We start from the raw sequence: 27,307 nt of genomic DNA, 5'->3' as shown, positions 1-27,307 counted from the left end.
ATTTAAACCTGATTAGCCCCACCACCCTCCCCATTCCCCCACCACACTCCCAATTCCCCACCACTCTCCCCGTTCCCCTTTATGGGTTTGTAGCCTCACATTGGAATATAGTACTTGTGTTTGCTTAGAATAGCTGCTTGATTAGTCTGATGTTTTTAACAATTTATCGGGAAAAACTCGACAGATTCTTCGCAGTTCATTTTTTGACCAGAGAGTTGGACACAACTAACCGTGGTTTGCTCTGGTGTAGTCAACTGCGGCTCAGCTGCTAAACTAGGCAAGCTAAAAAACATTAATAATAAGCCTACTGAAAACCCGCTGGTAGTCAACTAGAAGACATTTGGAAATATCAACTCGCCGGAAATTTGTTGAAAACACTCTGGAAGCCTGCTGGAACCCAGCTGCCTGACGGCTCTGGAAGTAGTGGAAATGCCGCAATAAACCTGGATGCATGTTTGAAACCTTCCTGAAAGCCTCTGAAAGTCGACTGAATGCTCACTGGAGGCTCGCATGACGTCTACTGATAGCCTACTGGGAGCCAACTAGAAAACAGCTAGGAGCCTTCTCAGAGACTTCCATAGGCCCACTAGAAGCCCGTTAAAGGCCTGGACGCACTCTAGAATTCCTTTAAACTGTTTAATGGAAGCCTCTAAAAGCGAGCGGGAAGCCCGCTACAAGCTTTCTGGCGGCCTGCTACAAACCAATTGGAAGCCTGCTGGAAGCCGGCTGGTGTTTCCAGCCATTCTTTCCTCGCCGTCCTGACACGGTCGGCAGCCTATACATAACATGGTGGCTTTAAAATGGAGGTTCAGGTTCCCCTGGGCCGTGTGGAGGTCAGATCCAATCGTGGCTCTCACCGTGTAATTATATCCGGCGTTAACCATACCCTGCAATTAAATAATTAGCAAATTACACTCTTCTTAATGAGACGAAGAATAGACAACTCCCACCAGATTCTTGAGCCTCCACTTCGTAACATTTTATTTCTTTCCCTTTAAAGGCTACAGAAGAAAGACAAAATTCTTTTATTTTTGTGATAGTTAATATTTGAAAAAGAGTATTTTTTTTAAATACAGGTATCATTTTTATACGTTTTTATCAGAGTTAATGGAGTTGAATTAACGAGCTAGTGGTGGTATTGGGCATGAGTAGGGGGGTGGTGGTGGACAAACCCCTCACCTCCTGACCTGTGGGTTTGGAAACTCATAAAACCAAGTGTGACACTTATCAGATTTTCAGGAACACCCATAAGTCTGTCATCAAGTGACTACGTATGAAGTTTGTACTCTGGCACCACTATTAGCTTATCAACCTTCCCTCAGTTGGCTAGAATTTACTTACTATTATAAAGCATTATCATAAGTAGGCTATCCAAGGTAAGCTTAACTTAGTAGCAATGGTTGTAAAGGTATACGGTGTTGACGAGTCTTGGAGAAAGGCAAAATACAATCACTATGACATGTTTGTTGGAAACTTTTCGGTCCTGGGACCGTGATCACTCCAAATGTTAGCATTATTTAACAGTGACAACTTCTGTGATGTTCCGAATGACTTTTCGTGTTTTATGAGATGTGGCTCCTCACTGAAGTAGTTAAACACTTAAAAGAATTACCTGCCTTGGAGGAGTTAATCCATCTGAAATGTTATATGATAAATAAACTTATTACTATCTGACTCGCCAGTACACGCTTGGTTCAAGTCCAACTGGTTAATGTATAATATCCATACTAGATCACGCAATGTACAATAAAGCTTAACTTGATAACACTACAATGAAGCTGGGCTGAATAAAGTCCTGCTATTAAACTATCGATATATATTTCAACAGACACATTTTAATAGTTAATAAAGGTCGTGTAATACAGAGTAGTAATATAGCGGTAGTAGAGTGATCCTAGTTTATGACAAAAATAAAACTGCTGGAGGCAGAAACAGATTAATGTACTTAATCTTTGATACTAAATGAATAAAATTATTGATCTTTATAGTAGAAAAATTCAGAAAGTTCATCACTAACAAAATACTAAACCTGGATAAAATCCAGAGAACCCAGGTAATGAACTTGGCTGGAGAAAACCCAGTTAATAAACTTAAATGAATGCTCTTACAAAGTTTACGGAAGATATGACAAGTAAAGTACAACTTTAGGTAGTTCACTTGAAAAACATATTTTTATAAATATATTAAGGCAATATACTAAGTTAAACAGTTAACGAACAATAGGATATAATGAATAAAATCTAAATGCAATAAAAGTCTATAAAAGTAAGGTTGATTTGAAAGAAAGAAACTTTGATCATATAATATGTTCATCCTTTTTCAGAGACTATATTCGAGCCGGTTATAGTTTAATGTCAAATTCTATTTCAATACATGATCAAATTGTCCAGGACTGACCGAATCGTCCTCGTAGCTTACTCTCCAATCTGTAGCTTAGGAATTGTTCCAGTACTGTGTTGTTACACGTATTGTTACGGTATGATAGATACTTCCATACTGTGCTCAGTATCATCACTTTGCTGGAGTTTGAGTCTTGTTATATCAGTTTTGATGTACTCTGTCCATCTCTCACTGAGAGGCTTACACAAGGGCCACTCACACCCTGAGAGCCTACCACAGGGGTCACTCCCTCATCCTGATGGGGGAACAATGTCCAAACCCCATTAAGCTCACCTGTTATTATGTCTTAAGACGCACCTTGGATGCTCACTCCCCTCTCCCAGGACCTCCACCCCAACCCCTCCGGGGTGGTGTTGGGGAAAAGGATGGTGGGAGAGGAGAGGATGATGGTGAAGATGGTTGGTAGGGAAGATGATGGAGGGGCAGATGGAACATATTTATATATATTTATATGCAAAATTAGTGACTACTCGAGTTTAGGAATTAAAAAAAAAATTTAGTTTAGACACCCCTCAAGGGAAGTTCCTTGATGCCGTTGAGGGGTGAGGTTCTTGATGCAAGGAATTGGACCTGCTTTTCCCTTCCTTGGTTCAAACCTGAATGCATTCCCTTCCCGCAGGTATTATACGACCTCTACGGGTTTAACGCTCCTCCATGAATGTAATAATTAGTGGACAACATATTTCTTTTTCTTTCTGTTATCTTTTCTTTTCTCTTCTATCGCACTCAGGAAGCTGGTGCATTCCTTCCTATCTATTTCCAAGAGGAACTTCGATAAATTCCCTGGGTAAGTTTCTTAACAATTAAGCTATAGTACCAACGTTAGGATTGTGTTGCTAGTGCTAACAGTTTGATCAGGCCCTCAACAAGAAGGCCTGGGCCGCTGGGGCGATAGTTCACCGACTCAACAGTAGGTAGACTCTCCGAAAGTAGTTACCAAGCGGGTACCGCTGAAAAAAAAAAAAACGCCACACTGTGGCGTTTTTTTTTTTTTTTGACAAATGATCATCAGTTTGCTGGAAACTGCTCCTGTATATTAATTTTTTTTACTGTTTGATTTTTATTAGTGCAATACCTTGATATACTTAGGTTAGTGTATTGTCTTCTATATTTTTCAATAAGTGGACGATTAAGCACAGTTTTCAAACGAGTGACCACTTGTCTTTTTGTATGATAAACTGCCAGAAGTCATCGGGGGCACATTTTAACACGAGGATAACAAGATTTCTCTCGTTAAGTAAGTCACTGCAAGCATCACTTGAATTACTGAATTAAAAAAAGTGGAAAAGCAGAGGACATCATGTAAGTAATTTATAACACGATGTTAAGGTATTGTCACCTACAGCATTAAAAGGTTCATATCACCTGCAAGACCAATAAAGGCTCAAGTTGCCTTTAACACCATTCTATACTCAAGTCACCTGTAATACAACGATAGACAGCAACTTCCAGCGAGCAGACAAGAGGCTCGCGTGAAGATAAGTTATTCAAAGTGTAGGCTGCCTATCCCCGTTATGGGCACTCGATGCGGTGTACCACGTGAATATATATGAATCCTTATGAATACGCGCGTACACTAATAAATGCACAAAAAAAATAGTTTGATCAAATGAATGCTATGCGCCTGCTCTCCCCGAGTGGGATTAAGTACAGTCAGATGTGGACACTAACTGTGGACGACTGTGTTAACACAAGGCATCGACTCAGTCTGACACCATATCGAACTCGCTGTCTCGCTTTCACACTCGAACCACCGGCCGAGACTCGAACCACTGGCTAAGACTTCATCCTGCAGTGGTCTTGGCACTGACATGACTTCAGTGTATGTGATAGGAATTTGTGAAATCAAATGTATTAGAAAAAACTCAGGTTGGTGAGGATCTAATAAGTTTTTGTGACTAGCGATGTTTGGGGTTCATTCCGGACTTGATAATGGCCCAGGACGAGCCGAAACGCTGACTAACATTATCTCTCCAAAATGTGCTACGGTATTGTTAATTTTATTCAACAGAGTACCACCTAGAGCACAAACGAATCCTGCCGACAGTATTAAATAGAAAGGCGCAGATAGTTTCAATTGTGACTATCACCGTAACTGCTCTGTATCTCTCGTCCCTCATTCAACACAGAGGAGTATATAAAGAGAGAATAGAACCAGGGCATTTTAGCACGATCCTTCAAGCTGAGTTGGTGGCGATTCAGCAGGCATTGTCACATGCCCTACGACATCGACTCCGACCTGTCATACATGTTGATTCCACGTCTGCAATCAATGCCCTCTCCCATCCTCAACCACAGGACAATGTTCACCTCATCACATCGATCCTGAGCATAATGACAGCCTTAGAAGTTCAGGGTAACAGATCGACATTGAACTGGATCCCCAGCCATGCTGGCATCCGGGGAAATGAGGCGGCAGATGATGCAGCCAAGGCAGCAACAGACTATCCACATGTTGGGATTACTGTCCCAATCAGCCTACGACAGACCAAACTGGTGGCTGCCTGAGCCATGAAACTTATAAGAACATAAGGGGAGCAGTCTTAGGTGATACCCCATCTCAACAGTGGGGGAGGTACCCCATCTCAACAGAGCAGCGACTCAGGGAGAACCCCCTCCATATGATAGAAGCTGGTCCAGAGCGCAGTGTACCGCCATCCATCGGCTTCGTTTGGGCTTTCCCACAGCCAAGATGATGGTAGACAAGGCTGAGGAGGAGATGTGCCAGTACTGTCAGCACGTTGTCCAGCGGCCCCTAACACACTATCTTCTGGAGTGCGAAGTTACTGAGACGCTCCCCAGGCAACTAGGAGTGATATTCCCTCCCGAAGAGGACCCAGAGATGACTGCGGCCACACTAGTGTACCATGGAGTCAACGAACCAGACAAGCTGTTACCTGTGATGACGACATATCCTCCTCCTCGCTAGTGTCCACAGTTAGGAGTACATACGGTGTTGTCGCTTATGAGATGCACCAGTTGAACTGACCAGAAGAGTGCTTGAACAGCATATGTCGCATCATTGTAGAAACCTTTCTCCCTCGGGAGCCAGAGACGGGTCATCGCAAGATTGAGACCCGTGCCAGGACTACGGTCTTGGCGAACATTATACATACATACAGGGCATTTTATTGGAAAACTTGCTGTCTGGGAACCTTGGTCACTCCAAATGTACAGATGGTTAGGAAAACACATGCTTCATAAGTCACTTCGGAGCCTTCCCGACTCCTGAGTTTGCTTTTCTATGCATTTACACATTTGGAGTGACAAAGGTCCCAGAACCGAAAACTACTTGTCAGTGTCGCATACTTCATTACCAAGAGAGGAGGAGCATGAGGAAGATAACTGTGGTGGGTGAGAGGTGAGCAGCGTCTGGGGATGTTCACTTGCCATGCACGGGTGAGACTGCATGCGTGAGAGGCAAGACGATGTGGGAGCAGACGAGAGGAGTGCTGCCTCGCCTGACAGGCGGCACTAATCCTATTACAACACGCCCAAAGTGAAGCATTTCTCTGTTAGTTTTTAAAACAGTTCCATTAGTTTACGTGTGTGTGTTTTTTTTTTTTTGTTTTAATTTGTGTTTGCTTTGGAAGTGAAGTTGACGCTGGAATGTGTATGTCTGGGATAGCAATGTGCAGCTCACCGCGCACTCACAGTTCACCAAAAACTTACACTTGTGGAGAAAACACTTAAGACGACGTTTTGATTCATCCTGGAATATTGTCATGTCGCAATAATTGTGACTTGACAATCGAAACGTCGCCATAAAGTTTCTCTACTGAGTATGGATTTTTGGTGAAGTGTTCCAGCCACAGTATTGTGACTTTCTAAGTTCCTGTGCTCTTACACTAGAACCAGCCAGAGGGGATCAGCTGAGTCCAGACCCCCGCTAGCTCATATCAGCGAGAGCACACGTACACACAGTGAAAAAAAGCGATGCTGAGTGGCTAGAAGTGCACTCGGCCAGAGAGGAAAGTGCGTAACCGGTGGAATTGAAAAACTTTTGAATTCTGGATGGGAGAGTTTATTCCAGGAGTGTCAAGTCTGGCCAAATAAGCAGCGTGCACCGTAATTTTTCATGCGAGTGAGCGAGTATCAGGTGAATACTCACTCGATGCGTCATTGATACTGTGCAAGTCAGTGTATATTAGTGAATGTTAATTTCATTGCTGCGAGTTTGCGTAAAATGAAATTACACGTTATAAGACTTCAGATCTTTAGAAGTGTATAATTATTATTACTATTACTATTTTTATTATTACTGTTGATAAATTAGACACGTGCAACTCTTGGGTATCTTTATTGAGGAAACGTTTCGCCACACAGTGGCTTCATCAGTCCATACATAGGAGAAACTTGAAGAACAGGAGGAGAATGAGGTAATCAGTCCCTTAACCTTGAGTCGATGTGGTCAGTCCACATCAAGATTGATGGACTGACCACATCGACTCAAAGTTGAGGGACTGATTACCTCATTCTCCTCCTGTTCTTCAAGTTTCTCCTATGTATGGACTGATGAAGCCACTGTGTGGCGAAACGTTTCCTCAATAAAGATACCCAAGAGTTGCACATGTTTCTAATTTATCAACGTGTCGGTTCTCTGAACCATTCATCTGCAATTATTACTGTTAGTTTTATTACTATTATTATTAGCGCTTCCCGGTGAATGTAATATAAAGCTTTTGGAGTGCTACAGCGCCATGGGAATGAAAGACAGACTTGATCTAAGGAATAGGAGAGTAGGTCTGATTCCTTGGATCAAGAAGCCTTCATTGACATCAGAATATCTCCATTCCTTTGAAGAGCTCTGAAGCAGTGGTTCCCCGAATTAAGCCTGAATGCCTTCCACATCCCCCCCCCAGGCGCTGTATAATCCTCCGGGTTTAGCGCTTCCCCCTTGATTATAATAATAATAATCTGAAGCAGTGGATAAAATAAGTACTTGCTCAGAGCAGTGGACAAATTCCCGTTGGATGAGAGGAAAAAAAAAAAAGTACCTAGAAGACAGTCAACAGCGGTCACTTCACGGGCGATTTATAATTTTTTATAAATGTTACTGACATGGTCGTACTGTTTTTCGTTGAAATTTTAAAAAATTAAGAGTATACATTGCGTAATTTAAAACTAACCGTTGAGCACATAAAAACTCGTTCCGTATATTAAGTCAGCATAATGTAGCTGTTAGCTGAAACCCATCTTATCCTTCTGAACAACCTTAGTATCTCACTTAAGCTAAATACTTCAAAAATTGATTTTTGACAGTCTTCTTTACAGTTTTCTTCTGGGGATTTGTTTTCTGTTCGTGTTTGTAAAGTTTGTCTCCTTTATGTATATAAGTTACTGATGTTATGGTGCGTTATAATGGGTTAATTTTTGCTGAAGACAGTATTTTAACCTAAATAAGGCATTAACTAAATTTGCTTAAAACCACTTGCAAGAAATCGATGTTGGCTTCAGGGAACTGACCCAGCTGGCTAGGTATTTTTGCCACACCTAGAATATATTTGAGAGAATTCCAGAGTGAGCCATAATGTCTGAGAGTATGAGCTAGGATCGGGCATCGTGGGGACGGTCATCCATCGCGGTCGACGTAATGGGCATTGCTTGCTATATACGGCGGGTGGGAGCTGATGGGTGGAGCTGCGTGCGTTTGTGAAGAGTGTTTTTGATTCCCCGTGGGTCGTGTGCTTGTGTCAGGCCAACCAGACCTGTCTTATGGCAGGGTAGGACAGGGTTACAGCCCCTCCACACTACACACACAGAGGCACTCCCTGAAATATGTGCTTGCATATCCGAAGGGGTTGTACTGCACCCACGCACCCACACATTGAATTTTCAGGGAAGAGGTGTCGGAATGGGCCAGTATGTGACGAATTGGGTTCTAGTCACCACTGGGAACAGTACTATTTCTTACGTATGTGAATAATATGACGGAAGAAAGTGAGTCAAAGGTATCCCTGTTCGCGGATGACGAGAAACTAAGGAACGTACAAACAGGATGAGACCAGGAAAGACTTCAAAATAATCTGATCAAGCTTCAGGATTAGTCTCAAAAGTGGCTATTGAATTTAACCCCAGCAAAGGCAGAGTTATGGAAATCGGGAAAGTATGAAGAGGACCGGAAACAATAGTGGCTTTGGGGATAAAGTCTGCAAACCTTCCTTGGGGTGAGCATAGTTCTGAGCATATCAGCCGCAGTAAAAGGGAAACTCAAATTTAAGGTTGTTTTTGTAGGGACTTCAGCAAGAGTAATTCACACTACGGCAAATATCAGGCCCAGCTTGGAGTATACAATAGCAGTATGGAATCCACACCTTGTAAAACATGTTAAAAAGCTGGAGAAGGTTTGCAACGCTACTAGTCTCATAGTTAAGGGCTGAGCAATGAGAGACTGACAAACTAGAGAAGCTAAACTTGATGACCTTACAGGACAAAACGAGTGGGGGTGATATGAAAATGTAGAAAAATACTGAGAGGAATTGATAGTGGACAGGGACAGACTGTTCGAGAGGCGGGAATAAGGTACACAAGGGGACAGCTGGATGTTAACAACAGACGAGTCACAGGGATTTTTTAGGAAATACTACTTTAGCTATAGTTAACAGGAAGCGGAACAAATAAGAGATCAAAGTGGTATGCTGAGGCAGGATCCATATATATTTTAATAGGTATGATAGGGTTCAAGCAGCTAGGAAAGAGAACCCAATAGCGGCCAACGGAAAGGCGGGGAGAGAAGCTGCGACTCTACCCATGCAACCACATTTATAGGCGAGTACAACTCGGGGAAACTGGTAGAGTTCGAACCCATGACAAACTTAGTGCTATACGTAGCAGGCCACTCTCACTCAGGCTTAATAAGATTAACCCAATATTTACTCTACTGTGACCACAGATAGTTTTTGTGTGTGTGTGTGTGTGTGTGTGTGTGTGTGTGTGTGTGTGTGTGTGTGTGTGTGTGTGTGTGTGTGCGCGCGCGCGCGCTCAAATCTCGCATCTACACGGCAGCGACTTGTGGCTCGTGTCACTTCAAAGATGTCAATGACTCGCGGGGATTGTAATAAGACGATTATAAACAAGTCTGGAAACGTGCGGGGTTTAACATTGCTAGTATGTAGCAACTAGTTGGAGGTTTGCAGCGAGATTGTTGCCGGAACTTTAGAAGGATGGAGTGCGAGTGAAGACGTAAAGAACTGTCTGACAACACCAGGAGAAGCCCAGGACAGACATGATCATGACATACAGCATACTCAGTGGATTAGATAAAAGCAATTGGGATAGTGTGAGAGGTGAAGAGAGGGGACTAAAAGACAGACGGCAGGTGAGACTTAGGAACGTTAGGAAATACCTTTTCGGTTTTAGGGCGATAAGTGGAATGCACTTGGTAGTGAAAGCAAACCTATACGCAGTTTCAGGAGTTGATATGATCAAGCCCAGGGGAGGGGGGACCTAGGAGCCTGTAGAGTTTGTACCTAAGAGTTAAAAGGTTGGGCCAGGAGATATGAATCCACCCCTGAAATATCTAGGTAAATATGACTGTGCGCGCGCGCGCGTACACACACACACACACACACACACACACACACACACACACACACACACAAAGGTGCAGGGAGGCAAAAACCAAGTGTGCTAGGGAATGGAAGAAATATAGAAGGCAAAGAACCCAGGAGAATAAGGAGAACAGTCGTAGAGCCAGAAACGAATATGCACAGATAAGAAGGGAGGCCCAAAGACAATATGAAAATGACATAGCAGCGAAAGCCAAATCTGACCCGAAACTGTTGTACAGCCACATCAGGAGGAAAACAACAGTCAAGGACCAGGTAATCAGGCTAAGGAAGGAAGGAGGAGAGACAACAAGAAATGACCGTGAAGTATGTGAAGAACTCAACAAGAGATTCAAAGAAGTGTTCACAGAGGAGACAGAAGGGACTCCAGAAAGACGGAGAGGTGGGGCACACCACCAAGTGCTGGACACAGTGCACACAACCGAGGCGAAGTGAAGAGGCTTCTGAGTGAGCTAGATACCTCAAAGGCAATGGGGCCAGATAACATCTCCCCATGGGTATTGAGAGAGGGAGCAGAGGCGCTATGTGTACCCCTAACAACAATATTCAATACATCTATCGAAACAGGGAGATTGCCTGAGGCATGGAAGACAGCAAATGTAGTCCCAATCTTTAAAAAAGGAGACAGACATGAAGCATTAAAATACAGACCAGTGTCACTGACATGTATAGTATGCAAAATCATGGAGAAGATTATCAGGAGAAGAGTGGTGGAACACCTAGAAAGGAACGATCTCATCAACAGCAGCCAACATGGTTTCAGGGACGGGAAATCCTGTGTCACAAACCTACTGGAGTTCTATGACATGGTGACAGCAGTAAGACAAGAGAGAGAGGGGTGGGTGGATTGCATTTTCTTGGACTGCAAGAAGGCGTTTGACACAGTTCCACACAAGAGATTGGTGCAAAAACTGGAGGACCAAGCAGGGATAACAGGGAAGGCACTACAATGGATCAGGGAATACTTGTCAGGAAGACAGCAGCGAGTCATGGTACGTGGCGAGGTGTCAGAGTGGGCACCTGTGACCAGCGGGGTCCCGCAGGGGTCAGTCCTAGGACCAGTGCTGTTTCTGGTATTTGTGAACGACATGACGGAAGGAATAGACTCTGAGGTGTCCCTGTTTGCAGATGACGTGAAGTTGATGAGAAGAATTCACTCGATCGAAGACCAGGCAGAACTACAAAGGGATCTGGACAGGCTGCAGACCTGGTCCAGCAATTGGCTCCTGGAGTTCAATCCCACCAAGTGCAAAGTCATGAAGATTGGGGAAGGGCAAAGAAGGCCGCAGACGGAGTACAGTCTAGGGGGTCAGAGACTACAATCCTCACTCAAGGAAAAAGATCTTGGGGTGAGTATAACACCAGGCTCATCTCCTGAAGCGCACATCAACCAAATAACTGCTGCAGCATATGGGCGCCTAGCAAACCTCAGAACAGCATTCCGACATCTTAATAAGGAATCATTCAGGACCCTGTACACCGTGTACGTTAGGCCCATATTGGAGTATGCGGCACCAGTTTGGAACCCACACCTAGCCAAGCACGTGAAGAAACTAGAGAAAGTGCAAAGGTTTGCAACAAGACTAGTCCCAGAGCTAAGAGGTATGTCCTACGAGGAGAGGTTAAGGGAAATCAACCTGACGACACTGGAGGACAGGAGAGATAGGGGGGACATGATAACGACATACAAAATACTGAGAGGAATTGACAAGGTGGACAAAGACAGGATGTTCCAGAGATTGGACACAGTAACAAGGGGACACAGTTGGAAGCTGAAGACAGATGAATCACAGGGATGTTAGGAAGTATTTCTTCAGCCACAGAGTAGTCAGTAAGTGGAATAGTTTGGGAAGCGATGTAGTGGAGGCAGGATCCATACATAGCTTTAAGCAGAGGTATGATAAAGCTCACGGTTCAGGGAGAGTGACCTAGTAGCGATCAGTGAAGAGGCGGGGCCAGGAGCTCGGACTCGACCCCCGCAACCTCAACTAGGTGAGTACACACACACACACACACACACACACACACCAGGAGCTGTGAATCGACCCCTGCAGCCACAAATAGGTAAGTACGCACACGCTCATTCTCTCACACACAAGTAAAACACTAAAGCACCTATGAGGTAGCCACAAACGCTCGTGCGCATCAACAATGAGCGGTAGAAGAGGCAGCTCAAGCCCAACGTTAATTATGTTATGAACAGAGCAGCCAGCAGCTCCATACTGGCCAACCCGTACTAGATTTATAACAGCGGTGGCGGCGGCCAGGACGCTGCCCCCCTCCTGCTAACTAGCGGAACGTACCAGCACTGCACCCCAGCGCGACCTTCTGCCTAACAGAGCAATTAGTGCTACAAGAACTGGGGGGGGGGAGGCTGAGTGCTACCTGGTGATCACCGGTGTGGGTTGAATGCTACCTGGTGATTATCTGTGGGGGTTGAGTGCTACCTGGTGATCACCGGTGTGGGTTGAATGCTACCTGGTGATTATCTGTGGGGGTTGTGCTACCTGGTGATCACATGTGCTCACCCGAAAAGATGATGGGTTGCTCGTAAACTAACCGCTCATGCTACACAAACTCAAAAGTACAAAATAAACTGTTCGGCATAGAATCAAAAGTTCCCTGGTTCGATTCCTAGGACGGCGACACACTTCTGCTACCCCTCAGGGGAGGTTCCCTGACGCTGGTGAGGGGCTCTTGATCTAGGGAATTGGATCTGTGCTCCGGTTCCCTAAATTAAGCCTGAATACCTGTCATCCCCTCCCCCTCCCCACATGCTCTGTATAATTCTACGAGCTTAGCGCTCCCCTATAATTATAATACACCTCTGCTGCTCTTGCCCACCTAGTGGGGAAAAAATATAGAAACGTGTAAGAAACCCCAGTTCTGTTTGTCATGTTATTGTGTAAGACACTCCAGATCTCTCTAAGTGTTAGTGTAGATTATAAGGTATCCACACACTGCCATGTATCTGAACATGGTACCTTAACATCAATTTCTCAAGTTTATATGCCATCAGTGGACATTGATCACTGCCTTTATCAGTTACCAAGGTTTATATAGCTTTGTCCGTCGCTAACTAAAAGATCAGTGCGAGTGTGGCTTGCATAGTATTTAGGCTCTTATTAATATTTGTAGTGTTATTACATCCAATTATAATGCCTTCTCTGTATCAAGTTCCATTAGGAATTTTCTCACATTTTTATTAGTAGTTTCAATGCTAGTTCTGCTTGGTTACCAACTCTTCTGTTGGTCCTTGAATATTTGTAAAATGAAGTTAAAAATCATCCGTTAAGCCAAATTTTATATATCCATGTCATTTCCCGTGTGTTCTCCCTTCTTTTCTCAATGTTATACTTGACCCTTATTGTTATTTGCCTTCTACTGAGACTGAAACTACTTTAATTCTGTTTTTACTTTGCCTGCTATATCCATTTTAAATTGATTTTCCAGTATTTCTCCTCATCCGAAGATAATTTCTGACTCGTCTGGTAGCTTCCCTGCTTCCTGGGGTTGGGTTAATTAAATGCTTTCTCCTTGATTTGTGTTCCCTGGCTTTTGCCGATATATATTGACAATAAAGCACAGTTTCTAGTGTCTTTTATTTCCTCACGGGGTGGTAGAAATTTATTTGCCGCTTCCTTTTACGTTTGGTTGAAAATTAGCCCTTTCCTTGGCAGATCGTCTCATGAATTCATCTTTTTACCCTCCCTGGACTTGACCCAAAAAACGCCTCCCTCTTTCGTTATCCTTTTTCGATCTTCCACTTCATCCTTTTTTTTCCAGTTTGACTTCTACGAGTACGCTTAATGTCAGCACGGTGATCGTTTGCACCCGAAGGGCATTAAAGTCTCATTTCCTCTGTCGGCTCCTCAGGAAGTGAAAACAAGCCTCGTCCTCTCTTGTTTCTTATTTCCTCTTACTCTCGTCGGTTCTTGAACGTAATGCTTTAGGATACTTTACAAACAGATTGCTCCTTTATATGTCTGGAGGGAAATCTGAATCCCAGTTATTTCCGTACTTGAAATCTAATATCATTAGTCTTTGCTCTGTTTCCTCTGACTTTTTATAAATGTTTATTGTTGGTCCATTATTCTTGTCACATTCCCGCTGTAATAACTGAATTAGTTATAGAATCTGAGAACTCGATACCTCCTGTAATTGATATTACTTCTAACTTCCTTTCATTTTTGATCAAAGTGCTACTTGTCATCCATCTTGTTCTTGCCTTGTGCAGTATCCTCGAGGAAAAAGATTGCACCCATAATCATACCCGTTAATTTGGTTTCTGTATTGGCGATGAGATCTGGAATTTTTTAAATTACTATTTCATCAAATTCCTGGATTTTATTGATAATCCCGTCTTTGTTTCTGTACAGTGAGTGATGTTCCTGAGTCAGAGTGTGAGGAAGTGGATATCTTGTGGTGTTGACTTGACACATACGGGTGAGGAAAGGGCTTGTGGCTTTAGAGGTTTGTGGAGAGGGAGGGAAAAAAGTGCAATGAAAGAGTATTAAATTGGGCGTATGCGTATCCGTCCGTCTATGTATTTCTGACTGTCTAGTTGGTATTGGTACTAAACCTTGTGGAAACCACCACTACCTGGCTGCTACAGGGTAGGCTATGCAAAGTGTCCATTAAAATAAACTTGGGTACATTCTGAAAGATCCGACAGAACGCCAAGATGAAGTTGACAGCATCAGTTCAAGACGACAGCGAGCCATGAGCGCATGACAAGAATAAGGATGAGGTCAGACTCTGATAAAGGCATCGGTGCTCGAGCAAAGGACGACATCGAACATGTTGATGGTAGGGGTACATTTCTAACTCATGGCGACGGTGGGTACGAGAGCACGGTGTTGTGATGCAGACATGAGCTGATGCCATGACACAAGTGCCAGAGCATGAAATAACGGAGCCACAAACATGGAAAACAGACACAACGGCCTCGATAACAGAGACTAAAAAGGCGGTGTCGGCTCATTTACTTGTAGAGTGCGTCGCCAGGCTGACAGCAAACTACCTCAGTAGCGGGGCGCAGGGGATTGTGTCCTGCATCAGCGCTGGAACGCCAGCAAATGTATTCTACCTCGTGAGTTGACCGCCACATAGCTGTTTTTGTTTCACTTCAGTACGTCCATTTCACCTCAGCAACCGACTGTTATCGAGCGCTGAAGCAGAAGCCAATACAAACAGGTATTATCATCGCTAGTGGGCCATTCCTATGCGTGGGTCTGTGGTCGGATTCTTCACGCAGGAGTATTAAGGCTATCCATACACTGAATTATTCAGCGAGGCATTGCAGAGTTATTGTACATTCCATACTAATGGCTGCGTTTACAGCAGGTGCCCTGTAAATAATACGTGTGACGTAAATTGTATATAAATGATCAAACCAGGCGAGGCCCATGTTGGGAGTGGCGACAGGCAGGCCTTAATGAAGGATGACCAGGGCACGATACTGTGGCCCCCACACCCACCCAGTACACCACTACCCTCGCCCACTCACCTACACAACTGACACCCACATTGTACACCCCCTACTAGTTAACATAGGAAGAAACCCACTGAGAGCTATATGAGGGAACGCATGAACTCTCGCGTGTTGCTGGAGCCAATATTTATTCATCTATCTGCCTGTCTGTCTATAAATCTATCGTTGATATAGGGTGAAGCGCCAAACTCCTAGGGATCATTCAACAGCAGGCACCCCCCCCCATCTGTCACTGGCTCTGTTAGTGTCCATGGTGTAGTGCTGGCACTGCTAGTATACATGGTGGTCAACTTTTTTCCCCTTACCACTGTCATGCATAAATTTATATGCTGGACTTAGCACTCTGCGGAGGATACTATCTTCTCCATGGACCTTGTATTCTTTATGAAGAATAGTGTCTTCATGAAGGAATATGTCAAGGGCACATGATAGTTCATTATTTTTCACGCAGTTTGACACAGGTTTTGTACAGGTCACTGTGGATCTCGAGAGCTGCATAAACCACAGATAAATATAGCTGCCGCTTCACTGCATTTTTTTTCTTCTGTAAACTGTAAAGCTGCACAGTTCAACGGAATCCATCTACATCTCTCAGAAGGACAACGACCAAGAGACTGGAAGGAGCTCAGTACTGTGTAACAAATTAAATGTTTTTTATTCTCGAGTGTTTCCTTATGTGATAAGATTGTGGTGTAGGTGATGGTGATTTTGTTGCTAGTTCAACACACTTCAGCCTTAGGTAACTGCTGTGGCATATGGCCGTTGTCAGCAGCATTCCACAATACAGTCACACTACAGTCTGATCTTCACGCTTGTTTGTGTAAGATTAGATTGGTTCATTGGTCTTAAACAACACGATACTTGGGGGGGGAGGGGTTGAAAGGTCTCATCAGGCTTTATATATTTAGGTATTCACAGGAACAGCAAGTAAAGGATTACATCTCCATCCTTTAGTCAACAACTATAGTATAACAATACAATGTTCATTTTTTTTCAAGAGTTTGGAGTTGAATTTTTTGAAGAATTGCATATGAAGCTCTTACTATGACAAGGTTTCGCTCTCTAGAGCTTTATCAAGTCATTGACTTATAAAACTCTTAAACCGGTCTTTTGTTCAATGGTGCCATTAGTAAACCCCTTCATGTCCTTTTTTTTTTTTTTACCAGTTACATATCCTATGAAATGAGTTGAAAGGTTAACAGGAAAAAAATGTATCTTACAAACAATTCACGGTCTCAGCATCATCGTTACGACCAAAAACGCAATTTATATTTCAGAAGGCGAGCATTCATCTAGAGGCACAAGTCGTTAAGCTGGAAAAAGAAAAAGAAAAGGGTCAGCATGCGTATTTGCCGGTGAGTATTTAATCTGTCGGCGCCAAAATTGGTCTGGTTCCTCCCCTACAGCGCAGGCGCAGTATGGGGGCAACTGGCGGTCTATTACGTACACATTACAGGGATTCCTGGTGTAATTACAATAACCCATTCGCCCATATCAAGGATTGGGCCATTGTTTCGTTGTTGTCCTGGTCCCATTACCTGACCCCTGCGCGAGGCTACCTGATCTCTCTGCGTAAGATTACCCGATACCCTGCGTGAGATTACCTGATAACCTGCGTAAGGCTACCTGATAACCTGCGTAAGGCTACCTGATAACCTGCGTAAGGCTACCTGATAACCTGCGTAAGGCTACCTGATAACCTGCGTAAGGCTACCTGAAGCCTGCGCGAGGCTACTCGACCCCACCGGGTCACCTCATGGACAAGACCTGGGCCGGGACTACGCCGGCGAATCAAACAGCGACAACGACCCTTTATGTATAATGCAGCATAGGAGTGTGTGTCTAGCTGTAAGGCCTTAAATAAGGCTATTCATGGTGCTAATTTTGACGGTGCTAATTTTAACAGTGCCGGTGCTAATTTTGACTGTGCCACTCCAAGCGATACCACTTCAGTGCCATTCCTGATGATTCCAGGATGCCAGAAGGCATCTTTTACCCCTCTGCATAAATCACTTAGCCCTCCGGAACACAAACAGGCAGCTGAGCATTAACGTTACAATGAAAACGGAACATCTGCTCTAAACGAAATGTATCCTCGGTCCAGAGATATTCAAGAGTTACTTTCGGATGCCATCCTGTTAGACCTTTTAGGAGCTACTTCCTAACTTAGAACCCAATTCCTAGTTTCCTGGGAGCAAGTCTTTTTCAGACTGTCTCCTAGGACTAAGGTTTATAGTCTTTGTAGTAAAATCGCAATGCTCTCGCGCTACCGTCCACGGGATGGATATATGGAGGCACGGTAAACTAAGTTAGCTATCGTCCACAGGATGGATATGGGTGCATAAACTAACAGCTACCGTCCATAGGATGGTTATGGGTGCACAAACTAACAGCAACCGTCCACAGGATGGATATGGATGCACAACAAACTGGTTGCTACTTTCTTTTAAGCTGGATGAATTCCGTTTAAGCTTACGGAACTCTTATTAAGCTTGAGTGACTCCTATTAAGTTCTTATGTAATACTCCTGTTAAGCTTGAGAAATTTTTGTTAAGAGGGTAAAATTCTTTGTTTAGTTTGAACTCTTGTTGAGCTTAAGCTCGTTAAGCCTAAACTTTTAAATTTGATTTTTTTTGTTAAGCTTTAGAAAATCTTATCAAGCTTGAAAATATCTAAGTTTTTGAAACTTAAGCTTCAAATGGTCAAGCTTAAAATTACAAACTTTTTCAGGACACCTGGAAATATCTCTTTAACATTTACCATCATCTCAGAAATTGTTGATGTGGAGGGTAAATTTAGAGTCGCACTTTGCTTGAAATCGGGAAACCTAAGTAGCAGTGAAGGATGAACCAGTAGTGTAGGAGCCAAGGATGAAGCAGAGGCGTATGATTGAATTGGATCAGCAGTGTAGAAAGAAGGATGAAACAACAGTGTGTGATTGAAGGATGGGCCAACAGCATTCCAGTAATTTTGTTGGAGTCAAAATGTCAGCTGGGGTTTCAGTTAGAGAGAGTGAACCCAGAGACAGCCAGTGGAGCAAGACACGTGGAGTAGACCAAGAGTTCACGTAGTATAAGCCCCCATTAAGGGAGGGCGTGTGGTGGGTGGTGTACAGGGCCGCGCCGTGCTGGTGGTGTCCCGCTGGGCCGCCGCCTGCGACCCCCACTGTGTCTCACGCTGTGGACCTGCTGTGAACACAATAAGGTGCATCCCGGCCCAGGGCTGCCCCCGGGTTAGGCCACAACAATGTAGAATCTCGGGTTGTTCATCATCGCCTGTGTCGGTGATTAGCGAAGTGGAGAGGCTAGCTGTTAGTGGCGCACAGACGATCCAGAGATGCTGATGGTAATGGTGGTAGGATGCATGGCCCAGTGGTGGTGGGTGGGTCGTGTTGGTGGTTTATGTATATGTACATGGAGTTTTAAAGTTCGTTTTCGTTGGGAAAAGTGTTCCGTTTCCAATATTACATACAGTAAATGATATACGACAATCATATACATGAAGACGGCGGTAAAAGATACGATTGCAGTATAAAGCGACTCTTTATTGACATTCTTTCTTCCAAATAGTGGCTTTATCAAAGTCACAAATCTAACACTGTGTGGGCGAAACTTGTTTATGAAGAATCGTATTATACCGCATTTTTTCTCCCATCGCGTTCATATTGTATGCCATTTCTTCAGTCGTGTCAGACAATACAAGAAGGCGCTTGTCTCCCTTTACCTTCGTACGACACTGTAGCTTTCCAACAAACTTTTGATCTTGGCTTAGTTAGGATGCTTGTGGTAAAATATCTCTTATACTCCCCGCACTCACTCATCCCCGCTATATGTAGTAATGCCATCTCGACCTTCTCTTAATCTGTGTATTCACGAATTCTTCATGCAGTCCATACAATAGCTGTAACAACGAAAACTAAAAAACAAAAAGCAAAAAAAAAAAAAAAGTTAAAATTATTCATGTGAAAACGGACTTTCGAAAAACTTCTTCCGGGGGGGATATTTTCTGGATGCCCTGAGTATACGATAGTTTTAACAGATGAATCACCCGCCAGTGTGGCTGTGGCGATCTCTAGCTCAAGTCCCCTCAAAGCCGCTATCTTGACTCATGAAATCGTCACGGACACTGACGGGAGATTCATCTGTAAAAACTTGCATTTATGGTCACAGTGGGGCCCATGTTAATATCCGGTAGTTACCCTGCAGCGCGTCTTGTGGTGTACCCGCTCTCCTGAGAGCCATGTTGAGACTTTCTTTAAAGTGAGACATGCAGTTCACACTCATCATGGCGTTATTTGCCACAACACCTTCAAAATACAATTATGTCCACCGGGCAAGCTGTAATTCACAGGATAAGTCTATAACCTGCAACATGATTGCGATAATCTCAAGACAGGAGACGGGTGGGTCGCAGCGTGTACCGGCCACGGGTTAACACGCCGTGTAACTTTGATCAAACTAATCAGCGGCTCCATGTTTGGTAGCCACTAAGTTATGAGTGGTAATTAGGAAGCTGCAGTTTCCCCTTCCCCCTTCAAGGGAGGTGGTGCCTTGACGTTGGTGAACGGCTCTTGATCCAGAGAATTGGAACTGTCCTCTCTTTTTTGTCGAATCTGATGTCTTCCATATCTCAGAGCGTTATATGATACCCCTCGGGTTTAGCTGTCCTTCATGAATCATTGATAATAGTATACATTACCAGCAAGTTGATAGTCCATGGAGCTGGAAGCTTCTCAAAGCTGAGGGATTGACCACTTCAATGCTAATTCAAGACTGAGAGACTGACCACCTGAATACTACTACAAAGCTGAGGGATTGACCACTTCAGTACTACTACTACCACCACTACAAGGTTGAGAGATTGATCACATCGTCTTTCCCTCTCCACTGCTTCTGTCTCCATTTTAGTCACTTCTGTATTCGCCTGAAGAAACCTACTAGGCGAAACATTTAGAAAATCAAGATCCCAAAATCTTCCACATATCGTGTTCATCGCTCCCATGAAATAAATAATGCAGTCTGCCCCAGCCATCTACAATACAGTACTGCAAAACTATGTAGGAGGAGCGGGAATGAGGTGGCGAGTCAGGGTATTTTACCAGCAATATTAATCAACACTGCCTCTCAAGATGTTGTATGTTTCCGTTGATCATCGTGGAGAGTTTTTATGTTGATATTTTTCTTCTACGATGTTCTCGCAACCAGCACCTGCACCATCAAATCTCTCCTCAAACCTTGTTATAAAGAGAGCCTGTGCATTTACTCAGCAGAGCGTTGCTAGTGATGTCCCGTCTTCAGTGTTGATAACTGAAGGAACAGCTATGCTCGTGTACATTAATTACCAATATTTGTAGTACACACACCAGCACTTCATGACCCTTTTGGGTTTAGCGCTCGATTATGATTATAATAATGTAAAACACACACACACACACACACACACACACACACACACACACACAAAATACCTCTTAATTCATTCCAGTGTTCCACTAGCGTGTGAACAAATATTGTTTCCTTTCGGCTCTCTTTAATTTCAGCTTACTACTGTGGCCTCTTTATTACCCCTGTTGAAGGTATGAAGAAATGTTCTTGTATTCTTTTATATCCTTTGATAACAGCATGTTTTTATCAGGCCTCATTTTTCCCTAGCAGTCAGCGTGGACGTTAATGTTTTTAGCCTTTTATTGGCACTATTATTCTTTCACGCCCTGTTTTTTGTCCTGTCATCAGATTTAGTTCCTTTAGTCTGGTCCTGGAGCTAAGATACGAGGATAGTCTCGATGCTGTGCACTTTTTCCAGTTTCTTAACATCCATTCACAGATGCTTCTTACTGGTGCTGCATACTGCAAGATGGGTCTGACATGTCCAGTATAGTAGTATCATGAATGACTCGGGAATACTGAAAGTTAATATTATATTTGCCACACGTGCCTGCACCCTTTATGATTTTACTAGACATTTCCCAATTTTCATAGCATTTATTTGTCAGTTCAGTTCTGCAGCATGTCCAGGTTCATTTGCAGCCTTTCCCTGGCCTCTCTCTTGTTTTTATTCTCATTAGTTTCACGTTATTTGCGGACGGGAATATATATCTGCTAGCACGTGGACTACGTACACCAGAAACTATATTGCTTACAGTACTGATCCTTGTGGAACCCCACTTATTCCAATTGCTTATTCTGATGTATCTTCCCAGGACAATCACTATCTTTCATGTTAGATATTTTTTTTTATCTAATTGTAGTGGATTCTCAGTTATTCATGTCTGCTGCTCTAGTTTTTTTTTATACCAGTCTCTTGTAAGGAACTGTTGTGGCAAGAGCCTTCTTACAGTCCAAGAAAATGCAACCCACCCATTCTCTCTCTCTCTCTCTCTCTCTCTCTCTCTCTCTCTCTCTCTCTCTCTCTCTCTCTCTCTCTCTCTCTCTCTCTCTCTCTCTCTCTCTCGCTCGCTCGCTCGCTCGCTCGCGCCTTACTTATTTTACCTGAGAAACTAAATTTAACGTCTGTAAAAACGTGCAGGCTGTCCATGTGGTTATCATTTTTCGAAGGCCCTTGATCTGATATATATAGATATATATATATTATATATATATATATATATATATATATATATATATATATATAATTTATATAATGTCGTGCCGAATAGGCAGAACTTGCGATCTTAAATAGCAACGCTCATCTTGCCATATAGGACAAGCGAAAATTTTTTTATGCAATAATTTCGTCAAAATCATTCTGAACCTAACGAAAAAAATATATTTCGCTGTGTTTGTTTAGTATTAAATTATTGTAAACAAATCTAAAATATATTTAGTTGGGTTAGGCTAAAATGCGCTTGTAATAATATTAGGTAAGTTATCTAAGTTCCTTTTGGTGCAAAATTAAAAATTTTTACATCAACATTAATGAAAATATATATATATATATATATATATATATATAATATATATATATATATATATATATGTATATTTAATGCATATATTATATAATGTATATATTATATATATATTTATTTAATAATAATAATATGTGTGTGTGTGGGATAGGGGAAGATCTAGGTTATCTGGGGCCTTTAATTAACAAAGACATTACATCTTAGCTGACTGTGCAGCTTACTCTGACCTCTACTGCGCTTCTTAGCATGCTGCTCTTTGTTGTACCACTGAATATAGTGAAATGAAAGTCAAGTCCTGTCGGCCCTGTTATCATCCTAGATCCCTGCAACCCTTCTTCGTCACTCTGATACTCTCCACCCGGCCAACCACCACCGTCCAACAACCACGTCATTCTCTGACACCATCCACCACCTTGTCACTCTGCCATCCTCCATCATCCTCCGCCACCTCGCATTCCTGCCACCCTCTACCATGAACCGTCACCCCGCCTATCCCCATCACCTCCCAACTCAGCTACCCTCCGCCATCCCCTGCCACCCTACATTAAACAGTTGCGCAGGCTAGATCAAAACAATAAATTTGTCAGAGGGAGCGTCGTCAGTCTTATCCACAAGAACTTATTAAAGCTTCATTGTTTTGTAGCTGTCAGTCGTGTGTACTTTATGGAGGACAGCGCCAGTGAGGTACGGAATGAACATCAATACGATGAATTTGTTGAGGATTGTTAATTGATAACAAAGAGTGCTCATGCCTTCACCTGGTGTGAATATTATGCAGACAACAAGGAACTAAGAAACTAGAAGATGGTGTAGGAGTATGATAGGTATAATTCAGAGTGCAGAGGAGAGGGTTGTTCAGGCGGTTGATCAGTTAGAATGGAAGGGATAGAATAGGTATAAATCCGGTGCATAAATGCGGACCGAAGGAGGTAGGGGTCGTCCCTGGAAAGATTGGAGGAAGGGGGGGGGTGACGGTGGTGCTGAGTGGTAGAGGCTTGAGTATCCAGCACCTGTGTGTTGTCGTATTTCATAGGAGTGAAGATGAGTGATTTCTGGGATTTGAAGTGCTACAAGCAAGGCAACATTTATGAAGGTGCCTGCACTCTGAACGAGGAAACATTTCCAGGAGAGAGGTTAGGGCCAGTTATTGCTTCTGCTCTAAATATAGGCTGATTGATAAATTAGACACATGTACAACACTTGTGTATCTTTGAGGAAACGTTTCGCCACACAGTAGCGATGGTTCTCTGAACCATTCATCTAAATATAGGCTGTTGGGTACAACCCTACCACGCTATTATGGTAATATAGCTCTTGCCCATTCTAAGATATTTGTCATTGACCTGAAATTAGTAATAGACGACTGTAGCTTCTCAGTAGTGTGGAAAAGTATTATTGCGCTTCACGTCTCGGCTGTGACTGGCATTAACCTTTCTATTGAATCATTTTCTAGCTGGGACACGACAGTGCTGTAGTACAGCGATAGGGCACTGGTCTTCAAACTGAACTGCTACATTCCTTTATTACGAACTTTATGTATATACTGTGTATATTTATATATACATATACACAGTATATACATACGTATATATACGTCGTGCCGAATAGGTAAAATTGGTCAATAACCAACAACTCGTTTAAAATTAAGTCCTTTCTAAAATTTTCTCCTATACGTTTAAAGATATATTTTTTTATTTATGTTAATGTAAAAAATGATAATTTTGTACCAAAAGCACCTTAGAAAACTTACCTAACCTTATTATAACAATCTCAATTTAATTTAGCCTAATCCAACTAAATATATTTTAGATAAGGTTACAATAATTTAATAATAAACAAACACAATGAAATATATATATTTTTTCATTAGGTTCAGAATGATTTTTGCGAAATTATTCCATACACAAATTTTCGCTTGCCTTATTCTGCAAGAAGAACGTTGCTATTTAAGCCAAAATCGCAAGTTTTATCTGTTCGGCACGACATATATATTATATATAAATATAATATATATGTATTTAATAATGTATGTACATATAAATTAAAATAGAGAAGCGAAGGAGGCGCCTCCCGGGCATCGTAAGGTTTGCCTAGACTGATAATCATCGTTATCCCTTCATATAAGCACACAATAAACATTATAACTTTATTAAAGCAATATTCTTTGGGCTGCTACGTGTCAGAAGAAGCCTGGAAGCTGCTGTTGTAACTTCTTATTGTGGAGCTGGGGTGGTGGCTGGGGAGGGTGGCGTTGGAGGGCTGGGGGCTGGGGAGGGTGGTGTTGAAGAACTGGGGGTTGGCAGAGGTACGGCAATGAATAAATAATATTAGCTTGTGAAGACTATCTTGGGTTCTCCCCTTGGGTGATAGTCGGTAGTAGTTGGCTCTGCTGGACCGCTGTGGACCCCTGCCGCACCCACTGGCACCCTAGTGTGTGTGTGTGTGTGTGTGCGCGCGCGCGTGCATGTATGTATGTATGTGTGTGTGTGTGTGTTTACTAACCTATTTGTACTTGCCTGTCTGTGGTTGCAGAGATCGAGTCTCTGCCCCTGACCCTGGCTCTTAATTTACCGCTTACCTGATTTCTCCGCTCATCGTGCTCCCTCTCATACCTATTAATATTATTGTAGATGAATGGTTCAGAGAACCGACAAGTTGATAAATTAGACACATGTACAACACTTGGGTATCTTTAATGAGGAAACGTTTCGCCACACAGTGGCTTCATCAGTCCATACAAAGGAGAATCGTGAAGAAGAGTAGTAGTTTGAGGTAATCAGTCCCTCACCCTGGAGTCGTTGTAATCAGTCCATCAGTCCTGAAAAGAATACAGCATATGTGCGAAGAAGTGGCTTATATACTGTAGGCAGATAAAGTGCAGCAGTCGTAGGTGGTAACACATTTGTCCAATATGGAAGTAGGTCGTGCCCAAGGGTTAGGCAAGTGAAAGATTCCCAAGTATTAAGATCCCAAGAAGTTGCAGTGTCAGACAGGATTGTAGATGAATGCTGCACCTCATCATCTGCCTACAGTATATAAGCCACTTCTTCGTACATATGCTGTATTCTTTTCAAGATTGATGGACTGATTACATCGACTCCAGGCTCAGGGACTGATTACCTCAAAACTCCTCCTGTTCTTCACGATTCTCCTTTGTATGGACTGATGAAGCCACTGTGTGGCGTAACGTTTCCTCATTAAAGATACCCAAGTGTTGTACATGTGTCTAATTTATTAATATTATGCTGAAAGCCTACCCTCACTACTTCGTCCAGAGTATTCCACTTCCAGCCTTGCGAATTCGTCCAAGTATTTTTTATGTCGTTATCTCGTTTTCCCCTGGTTCTTTTATCCTAGAATGTTATCCTCTAGCCTTTCATCACACTTTATTTCCCTTACATACAAGACTAGTCTTGTTGTATACCAGTGCACCCACCCATCTGCTTTCCCGTTTCTTTCAATTTTTGTACGTGTTCCTCAGCTGTTTCCCTTTTTATTTTCATTCTGATTCGATCCATGTAGGCTGATTACTTTTACTTCTTATGAATTCTTTCTGTCTCCAGCTGTTGTGACCAGTAGGTTAGTTTGAGAGGGTGAATTTTGTCTGGGGAGTACTTCCCGAACCTCTGAAAATTGTTCGTCTCCAATTCTTTCCTCCTACCTACTCTATGGTCGGTATAATCCCATGCACCACATCATCCTCACAACTACTTGACCTACTATGAACCTACTCGTGTCTTTAGGTCATCAGTGTCCTCCCTCTTTCTTCCTCTGGATTATCTTGTCTGTTGTCACAAGTTCCCGTACCTGTACCTCCAGGTCTCTTAAGTGTGTGTCATTTATTGAACTTCTTTCTCTTTTCTTGCTTCCTTTGCTGCTGTTTTTTTCTTTTACTATTGCCCATTTCACTCTCCCCTCATTTTCTCCATAGTCTTTTTTAGCTTTTTTTTTCCTCTTGCAGTGTTGATGCTCTTGTTTTCAGCCATAATTGTCCTTTTCACCTGTTCCATTCACTTCTCTTTTGCTTTGACACATCAAAGCTCTTCTCCAGGGCAGTACTTAATGATGAGTGGGAAAATATCTGCGTGAGGAGAAAGCGCGCGTGCGTGTTCAATAATTTACGCTCTTGCCGTAATTATTTTTTCAGCTTCTGCCAGAAGCTGGCCAGAGCAGTGGCCAGCTGCTGGAGCTCTACCGAGACTGACCCAAAAGCTAAAGTGTCACCCCTTTTCTCAGCCCATGTGTCACTCGCCTCAATAAAGATGTGTCCGGATTAATGAGCTGCAGCAGCGGCACATGTAGCAACTACCAAAATGCCCGGGCCAATTATCCGATTGTAACCTCGTTAAAAGGGTCATTCGTGGAGCATACTAAGGACGCTCGGGTAAGGGGACCCTGTGAGAAGAATGTAATCTGGTGATTGTCAGGCACCACCAGCCGCACCAAAGTGATCACAGACATAAAGTCTTGTCCCAAAAGTAATTAACATTTTAACTATAAATCTCGAAACTATCCTTGTCGGGAAGCGGAAACGCTTTGTTTTCCACGAACCATCCTACAAATGTTTCATTATGTAAGCTACCGATGCTCACTTGTTTATCCCGAGACTCTGATGTTCATTTGTTTTCTCCAACTGGCGCTGTTGCCGACTCCTGTTCCTCTATTATAAACCTGTTGGGCTACTGTATTAAACTCATAAATTTCAAGCGTGCTATCGAAACTTGGCAATTTGATGACGCCACGGGGGATGCGCACATGTCCGGCAAGCCACTAACACAAAGGGGGCGCCTAGACAACCTGCGCAAATAATGGCCCAGCTTGAGGGTAGACTGATGGATGGATCATGGAGGAGGCCATTTGTAGTAGTATCTACTTGATTTGAAATGGAAAGCAAACTTGATAAATGTTACTGACGTCATGTCGATTCTCCTGTGTAGC

At 43.0% G+C, this 27,307-nt stretch overlaps 1 protein-coding gene across 3 annotated transcripts in view; it reads left to right on the top strand.

Moving 5' to 3' along the window:
- Nucleotides 1–27,307, top strand: part of LOC138853553 (protein odd-skipped-like) — a 222,496-nt gene that overhangs the window by 30,816 nt on the left and 164,373 nt on the right. The window contains exon 3 of one of the 3 annotated variants that reach the window (XR_011392723.1): nt 16,740–16,763. The exons of the other annotated variants lie outside the window; for them this stretch is intronic. The gene's annotated coding sequence lies outside the window, so the exon portion shown is untranslated. Of the gene's footprint in view, nt 1–16,739; nt 16,764–27,307 lie in introns of those variants that run through there. 3 annotated transcript variants of the gene reach the window in all.

This window comes from Cherax quadricarinatus, chromosome 33 (genome assembly GCF_038502225.1).
Source record: "Cherax quadricarinatus isolate ZL_2023a chromosome 33, ASM3850222v1, whole genome shotgun sequence".
Classification (NCBI taxonomy): domain Eukaryota; kingdom Metazoa; phylum Arthropoda; class Malacostraca; order Decapoda; family Parastacidae; genus Cherax; species Cherax quadricarinatus.
This window is presented reverse-complemented; position numbering and strand designations above follow the sequence as displayed.